The 9574-nt window shown below is 33.9% G+C and overlaps 1 protein-coding gene across 2 annotated transcripts in view; it reads left to right on the top strand.

Moving 5' to 3' along the window:
• Positions 1 to 27: 27 nt before the first annotated feature.
• LOC123539629 (serine/arginine repetitive matrix protein 1-like) overlaps positions 28 to 9574 on the top strand; it is a 50590-nt gene continuing 41043 nt past the window's right edge. Inside the window, exon 1 of one of the 2 annotated variants that reach the window (XM_053526482.1) lies at positions 28 to 147. The gene's annotated coding sequence lies outside the window, so the exon portion shown is untranslated. Of the gene's footprint in view, positions 254 to 9574 lie in introns of both variants that reach the window. The other variant, XM_053526483.1, reaches the window with a different exon arrangement.

The raw sequence follows: 9574 nt of genomic DNA, 5'->3' as shown, positions 1-9574 counted from the left end.
TTTTGTATGAATTTTAAACTGTTTGGCTACTTTACAAGATGCTTTGAAATGAAATTTATTTTCGTCAAAAGAATCGATTCACGCACCACTGAGCATCGCGGGAAATGCTGACAGCAACGGAAAGTCAACTTTCATTTTCAATTTTATGTAAGAAGTAGTATTGAGAGGCTAAACATATGTTACCTATGCTTTTTATGGTTTAAGTTGTTATGTTCCGATTTTGAATTACCTCTACCTGTATCTTAAATTTCAGGTGAACTTTGAATTTTATATCCAGGCCTTTGAAAACTTCCGGATCATCCGAGGACCATGCCTTCGGATTGTTTTAAGTTTTATGAAGAAAAAACAGGCAGTAATATCCGAAGGATAGAAAGAATCTGCCGAAAAAAATGTTTTTAAAGTGGGAAATGTTGCCATCTTTTCCAAATATTGTTGACCAAAAAAGAAAAAGGAAGTGGCTAGGGCCCAGTAGTTGTTGTTGTTGTAGGGGTCTGGAACCTGAACCTCTAGACCTGACCCGGAGTCTAGAGGTTACCATACCTTTAGACAACCCGTACAGGGCAGGCTAGAGGTCCCTTAATCAATATGAATATGGAGACAGTATTTATAAAGAGCTAGGAGACTTTTTGTCAAAATTATTTGATGTTCAGATTGTTTTATATAATTATTTGTGACGGGCCAGTCTAAACAGCAAAACTTTGAAGGACCAGAATAATGGAGGATAAATCACAGTACACAGTCATGTTAAGTTACTCGTTCTATCGCTTGCGCATATGGGTGGTTTTCAAAATAATGAAGCTTTTTCTTCTCTCTCACCTTACTTTAATTCAGTTCAGTTTTAGAATGTGTTTTGGAGCAAAATATATCCAAATCAATGTACTCAATAAATGTGTGCAATTTTAGCTTAATGGCTCAAGCAGTTTTAAAGTTATATTAAACTATATAGCTAATTTTGTCCCCTGTGCACCCAAAAAAGTGTGACATTTTACATGAAGTATACTTTTCAACTGAGGTTTACTTTTTAAAACCATGTTTTATTGTTACAGCTTTGGCTTTTTAATGTAACTTAAACTCTGCACATTTAAATAAAATACTTCTTTTCATTATATACATCTTATTGTTACCAATATTTCACATCTTGTGATGGAACCCTTTTCACGAAAAATAGTGAAAAAAATACTAAATTTAAATGTTGAACACTACAATTTCATAACCCTATTACTTTTCTAAAGTCTTAATGTTTTTCTAAGATCTTTATCCTTTCAGCTGTGAAGACACAGTATGATTTTTTTTTTAATAAATGGACTTTCTCAGAAACTTGATGAATGTCTATACACCTAAAAATGTCCCCTGTGCACCTTTTCAGTTGTTAAGTGTCAGATTTCTTTTATTCTTTAAATAAAATGGGATTTTACTTTATTTTGCTTGAAAGGGAGTTACAACAGATACAAAAGCAGCCTTCAACTTCACATATTACTGACTGTTAAACATTCACAAAGCCAAAAGTGATGTCCCCTGTGCACCCTTTTTTGGACATATATCAATTATCATAGCATTACTGTAATTTGTGGTGGCATTTCTATATTCTTAGCAGTGTGTATGCAAAATTTAGGCATTACTTGATAATAAAGCATTATATAAGAAACCCTGGACAATTAAAAATTTATTGTTTGCATTTTTTTCCGAAGTTGCCAATTTTCAAGTTTAAAAGTGGAAACAATAATTTTATTGCTTCTTAAGCTCTTAAGTTTACCTAAATACGTAAATGTTCACTTAGTAAATATTATGTAGTTAAAAGAATTTTACTTACCATGAACATATTCTATAAATAAATATTTTGATACAATTTGTCCCCTGTGCACCCTTGTTAGTAACATTATAAAGTATGTATGAATTTTACTATTCCATTTTATCATGCATGGTATTTTGTCATTTTTCTAATATGAATAAGCAGTTCATGTAAACTAAATGATTTCAAAGTGTTTGCTAAGTATAAAGTCACTTATTTTTCATTTAAAGCATTACATTTTGTTGAATTTTCATGTTTTTGTAGTGAAAATTTTCAATTTTGTAGTTATTTTGTGGAATAAACTATTTTTTTGATAGTATCTGTCTAAAGTTTATTACCAGTAGTCTTTTTATGAATAGAAAACTTATAATGGATGAGTATTACACTGATCTTCAGTATGTGTCCCCTGTGCATCTTTAAAATAACTCAATTTTGAGTAGACAATTCTAGAAATTAGAATTACTGGACATTCTTGAAATTTGGCATGTGGTTTATAAACATGCAACATGTCAGAAAAAAGTTGGTTTTATAATTATATGATAGTTATTTTGCATTCAGCAACAACTTTTCTAGGTAAAGTTTTATTTTCATGTCAAATTTGTGCAGAAATGGTGATTTTAAAAACCAATGTCCATAAACATATGATTAAATAAGTTTCAAACCATATACATACACCCATTACTTATCATTTATGTTGAAAAAATTACTGTTATACATATTTCCTTGTCATAAAACCATGCAACATTTATCACCCACCTTACTGGAAATTCACTGAACTTTCGAATTAAAGGCTGAAATATTTTCTGATTGGCATTTCTCAACACTTTCCCAAAGTTATTTCCTTCAAATCTGAAGTATTTGCTATAATAAAAAATAGGTGACCACCATAAGAAATAAGTTTGAATTTTCAACCCCTATGTCACACTTTTGCTTCATTATTTTGAAAACCACCCATATTGGCGTGTAGACACGGTAAACTTGAATCGTGTATAGTGCATACAATCTGTCATAGGTTTAAATCACAAGAAAATTCGTAATTTTGGATATTATTTGATAATTTTTACTTAAATCAATGAGTTATTGAATCCCCTTTCGATACATGTAAGTTTTACTGTGAAATCATTAAAGGTGGATAATCAGATTTTGGCCATGTAACGGATTTGTTCGAAACTTTAGCATCTGATCATTTACAGCATGCCCACTCATTTTTAAAGTTGAGGGTACATGTACCCCCTGCTTTTGCAGAATAGGGGTACACTTCAAAATTTGGGGGTACACTACATCGCAGATCTGAAAATTTTCTATTTAACTACTGAAATTTGTATAGTACGTTGTTTTTTTTTTGGTTTTTTTATATATATATATACAGAACTCTCGTCGGTGGGGTATAACAGATGAGATAATTTTAGAAAATGTAAAATGTTTTTCCAAAGTTAAGATAGGAAATTCTGAATCAAAAGACCCCTCCCTATATTATACTAAATATAAATATGTTTTCAGCAAGATTCGTGTATTCCCAATTTCGTGAACGGAACACGATTCGTCCGAAATAACATACAGTCAACTGAAGACTGGTAAAATTCGTCCATCAATAATAAATGCCCAAACTATTACAGATATGCAATGTGTATCAAAATTGCAGTTAAATATCGAAAAAATAAAATACTGTTAACCTTTTGCTGAGTTTCTTAAAGCTAAAATGCCTTTTTGCGTTTCGTATCCATTCTTTTTTTGCACACGACCCGTGTGACGTCCGACTAAAACATTTACCAAACCCCTCCATACAGCTGACAATTACGCCGAGAATTCGGTGATGGAAACGAAATTATAACGTTCGTGGACCGGATCTGCGTTTTAGACCATACCAAACAATTGGCAAGTGTGCGATGAAATAAACAGCGATTTGGCAGCTGAACTGGAGTTCCGAATCTCTGCGTGCATGTACCCCAACAAGTGATTTTTATGCGTGCATTTGATATTTTGTACGTGATTCACGTACTGCAGTGCGTGAATGGGCATGCTGATTTACACTCATTTATGTACACTTAACACTTAATACAAATTAGATTTTCACTGGAGGTATTTTTAAAATTTTATTTTCCTATCCTGGTTGCCCAACCAAGATAGAGTTATTTTATCATAAGGCCTAACAAAAAAAATTGTTTGTTTCCAGTGACATGGCCAAAAAAAATAGGGTAGGTAGGTAGGCATTTTTTTTTTTTTTTTTTTTTTTTTGTTAAACCTTACACCATCCTAGTTTCAAACAGGGAGATTGTAAACCTTATAAACATGCATCCTATTGTTATGTTTGATTTACACCTGAATGTACAATGACTTTGATGATGTTTTAGCAATATAAAATGCCATTTGATTGTGTATTTAAATATTATGAAATAAATATATGCTTTATGTTTGTGTTTTGTTGTTGTTGTTTTTTCATTTCCAGAGTAGCCCATCCAATTAGCTCAATAGGTAGAGCAGTCGATCTACGGATCAAGTGGTCATAGGATCGTTGTGTCCTATATCATTTATTCTCCGCCGCTAATTCATGTGGAGAAGTTGGCAATTACTTGCGGAGAACATGGTTTATATTTGATTTAACATGAAACTTGAATGAAATCTTGCTGTGGATTCTCTCTTTAAATAATAATTTTAATATTGAATATTATTCAACAACCAACATTTATATTTCAAACTAAAACCAAGTAAAAGCACACTGGCCAGGAATATGATTTGCATCTTTGATCTGCATTGAGATTAATACCATCACCCCCTACCCCAGTCTAAAATTCTGGATTAACTGGAAATGCTAGACAATGGGGTTTTGACTGGTATGCCCAAATTGTGAATTAATAAAGCTGCAAGTGGTTGTTCAACTTCTTACTACTATAAATCCAGGGTTTTCCCTAGGAAATTTATTTTGAGGGACATCATCCCCCCCCCTCCCCCCCAAAATTTATTTTTCTGGAAAAAAGAGACTATTTTGGGGGACATGTTAGGATTTGCTTGAATACTTTGATACTCTTTTGGGCTTTTAATAGTTTAAATTGATTGAAATTAACTTTTAATTAATTTGAAAAATTGTTTTTTTGGGAAAACTCATGCCCCCCTTTGCTAAGAAAAGGGGGACATGGACCTCGAAAAGTGATAAATTTACCACCTTTTTGGGGGCTAGGGAAAACCCTGTAAATCCCATCTAAAACCTGACTTTTCAAGACTCTGCAGGCCTCGACCTTAACTTTTTTCAGCAGGTCCACCAACTGCTGAAATCTAGGAGAGCTGCTCAGACTTTAGTGGACCTCCAATTCTATCACATAAATTGTGATGTTGTAGACGTCATAACTTCATATGACTCAAAGAAACAGGACTTATTTCTTAAATAATTAAAAATGGAAGACTGTAGCAATCTGTTATCCCGAAAAATAATTATTTTGAAAAGTGTCCCAAAATATGGACACAATAATCATCATCCACCCGACGTCGACCCGTGTTGAAAGTGAAAAAAAAAAACATTAATAATTATCGGTAACAGGGCTCCGGAAATTTTGATAACTCAGTCGGTCCGAAACGAAAATCCTGACATCGGCGCTACCCCACCCACTGCATTCCCAATATTACATATTTTGTAAAACGTGAGAGAGTAAAGATATAATCATGTCATGCATTAAAACTGAGTTACCGGTCACCGCGTGTTTCCATACAATGAAGACAGTTATTCAGTGTTATGTGTGATTGTTACTTTGTTTAAATTTCGATTTTTTCCGAGAAAATACTTGTAAGGATAAAATTACCGAGGCATTGACACCGTGCGCGTAACTAGTCTAAAAAGCCAACGCACGTGACCGGTACCGTATACACGGCAGATACTTTGTGATGTTTCCTCATTCTTTGACGAAATTCTATAAAATACAATTATATGACACATATTCTCTGCTAAACAGTCTTGGTATTTTAAGAATACTCTGCCGCGGACCGAATGTGTACCTTATATGAACGCTGAGATCGAATTTCCCGCATGTATAGTACCGAAAGGCCACGCGTGTTGGCCACGGATATTTCATTTCACTTATGTTGTACTTCAATAAGCAGCTACATTTTAAAAGTTATATGTTCTCTTCTGATGTAAACAAAATTTCATTTTGAAACGTTTTTTAAAAGACCGATTTGATAAACAGCACCACTCCGGTTTTCTTTATCATTCGTGTTTGCCAGTCCATTTTTTTTTCTTTTTCTTTTTTGCACCGTCGGGTTGCAAAGACGATTTTCTGCACTTGTTTCAACTGGAGCCCCAACAAATGAATCTTGTAATTTTTTCAAATCAAGTAATTATAAAAAATACTTTGATTGGTTTTCCGTGTGATGTCTCATTAAATCAAAGACCTATAATGTACAATTATAGCTTTTTGATTAAATGCAGTGACCATTTGTTTTTTACCATGATGAAACATAGCCTTTTGAAATAAACCATCCGTCGGATTTTAAATAAAAGAAGTGGATCCCAGTCGAAATGATTTGGATCCAGTCAGACATATTTGGAAACCAGTCAAAAATGTTTAATACATTGCAGTCGGCTGTCTGCAAACATTAAAGGATGTGCCGCGCTAGTACTGATTGCGTCACGTGCTAATTACGGACCGATTATCAAACTGACAGTCAGACTGTTTGACACGTTTATTGATTATCTGAGGGTGCGACCAACAATTTCCTGCTTGGCAGTAGATGGTGTATTGAGATATCAGACAGAAATTTATACTTTTCTCCATTTTTACGGGACCGATTTTTTTTGTTTTTTCACTTTATGAATCGGTCTGAAAAGTAAAAAATCGGTCCAAAACCGACAAACCGGCAAATTTCCGAAGCCCTGATCGGTAATTATTCTGATGATAAACTATGTAATAAGTCTTGTTTTCATCATCAATTAACACCCCCTGAAAGAGCTAAAAGAAGTGTGTCGGTTATTATGGCCTCTGAAGTGGAGATCAAAGCGGTATAGTTGCCCGAGATTGTCATGGCATTACGTCATGTTTTCGCACCATGTGACACATCACTGTCTGATCGTACTTTCTTGATTCCTTAAATTGTTGAGAAGAAATCAATAAAAAAGTTTTTTCTTTATCTTTTTTTAAAAGCGAATGTGCAATATCCCGAATAAACTGACATGTAAATGTGTCGTGAACGATGATAGTGGATAGCCTACCTCTGTGACCTATTTGCCCTCAAGGAATTTACATTATTGTTTGAAAAGATTATCTTACAAAGTGTTGTGTCAAAAAATACATGTACTATGAATAATTTAAAACTTATTAAAATCCGCAACAACATCATACTGCTTTATTTTAAAACCACATTTCTATTTACATTCACGACGTCACGTAACCTATTCTGCCGTGCTAACAGAAATCTGTTTGCCAAAAATCGTTTTACTCCATGTATTTAAATTGCTGCCGCTTTTTCATTATTTAAGATTTTTTAATTGTGTTTTTAGCTCACCTGTCACATAGTGACAGGGTGAGCTTTTGTGATCACCCTTCGTCCGTCGTCCGTCTGTCGTCCGTCCGTCGTCCGTCCACAATTTCTTGTCTGCACGATAGTGGTTTCATTTATGATTTTATTTTAACCAAACTTGCACACAACTTGTATCACCATAAGATCTTGGTTCCTTTCTTGAACTGGCCAGATTCTATTATGGGTTTCAGAGTTATGGCCCCTGAAAGGGCCAAAATTAGCTATTTTGACCTTGTCTGCACAATAGCAGCTTCATTTATGATTTGAATTTAATCAAACTTGCACAAAACTTGTGTTACCATAAGATCTAGTTTCCTTTCTTGAACCAGCCAGATCCCATTATGGGTTTCAGAGTTATGGCCCCTGAAAGGGCCAAATTTAGCTATTTTGACCTTGTCTGCACAATAGCAACTTTATTTATGATTTGATTTTAACCAAACTTGCACACAACTTGCATCACCATAAGATCTTGGTTCCTTTCTTGAACTGGCCAGATTCCATTATGGGTTCCAGAGTTATGGCCCCTGATAGGGCCAGAATTAGCTATTTTGACCTTGTCTGCACAATAGCAGCTTCATTTATGATTTGAATTTAACCAAACTTGCACAAAACTTGTATCAACATAAGATCTCGGTTCCTTTCTTGAACTGGCCAGATCCCTTAATGGGTTCCAGAGTTATGGCCCCTGAAAGGGCCAAAATTAGTTATTTTGACCTTGTCTGCACAATAGCAGCTTCATTTATGATTTGATTTTAACCAAAGTTGCACACAATTTTTATCACCACAAGATCTTGCTTCCTTTCTTCAACTGGCCAGATTCCATCATGGGTTCCAGAGTTATGGCCCCTTAAAGGTCCAAAATTGGCTATTTTGGCTTTTGCAGCCATATAGAGACTTCATTTATGGTTTTATTTGATACAAACTTCCAAAATATCTTCAACAACAATAAATCTTGGATTCCATGACAAATCAGATCCAATCGTAGGTTCCAGAGTTATTTTATATCTGATTACCTCCCCTGATTTTAATCAAAATGGATTTATATCAGTAAGTACTTATAGGACTTATTTGAAATTTCATTATTGTTATTAGTTGGACTGAGACAATCAGGGTAGATAACTATGAACTGATTTTATGTCAAATTACCTCCCTTTATTTCAAATTAAAATGGGTATATCTCCATAACTAATGAAGATACTGATCTGAAATTTCATTTATGTCAACAGATTTATTTAGCAGATCCTTCTTTTGTTCACTTACAATATATATTTTTTTTTAAATTATTTCCCTTTTATGTTACTATAAATAGCTTATTTTTAGTAACTTTTTTATTATTGGCCGTAGGGAAAAACCGAGACCACTTTTCTGTGGTACAACATGGATGGTACCTCCAATTTTTAGGTGTATTTTGACATATCTATACCTTGTAAGATTTTTTTTTCTTTTTGGTTAAATTTCTTCCCTTTGTTGTTCCTGTCCTTTGGACTTAGATAATTTTTCTGAGGACCATCTTATCCTCAAGTGCAATGATAACAGGTGAGCGATATAGGGCCATCATGGCCCTCTTGTTTGTACATTCTGGTCAAGAGTCTGAATTTTATTACCATAGTATGTACCGTTTATTTACTTTAAGAAAGAAGTAAATAATCAAGATCGCGCTGTTTGAAATTTTACAAAACATTATATGAAATTCTGATCGTTTTTAAAGAATTTTGCCTACATTCCTGTCGATATCTTATTAAAATTGTTATAGAACTCAAACTGTATTAGTTCTCAAGCGGTGTTGAAAATTTGAAGCGATTACATTGAAAAATGAATGCACCACGCGCGTTTATTGTGTCAAAAGTAACCGCGATGTAAATAAGATATTACGATAGGGCGCACGTGTTTGTGGAATGGAAAATTACCAGCATGACGTTTTGATATTTTTACGATTCGCGGGTAAATTCCAGTCAATCCAGGTAATTTTGCCTGATGTATTAATTTCTCAATTTGGTAAAGTTACCACGAAAAAACCACTCGCCCGATCGGTGGAGTAGTCCATTCGTGCAAAGAGCTATAAAAATAATAATATACTTATTTGCAAAAATATGCGGCCCGATTTTACCGCTAAAAAAGTTTCAGGTCGGCGGTAAAAAAATAGGGTAGGTCGGGCCACCGGAAACAAACAATTTTTTTTTTTACGCCTAAGTATAAATTTAATAAACACACTTTGCCTAAGGAAATGTATAAATATTAGACATATTGTAATATATCTGTAAAATATTTGCATTAAAAATT

This window comes from Mercenaria mercenaria, chromosome 16 (genome assembly GCF_021730395.1).
Source record: "Mercenaria mercenaria strain notata chromosome 16, MADL_Memer_1, whole genome shotgun sequence".
Classification (NCBI taxonomy): Eukaryota; Metazoa; Mollusca; class Bivalvia; order Venerida; family Veneridae; genus Mercenaria; species Mercenaria mercenaria.
This window is presented reverse-complemented; position numbering and strand designations above follow the sequence as displayed.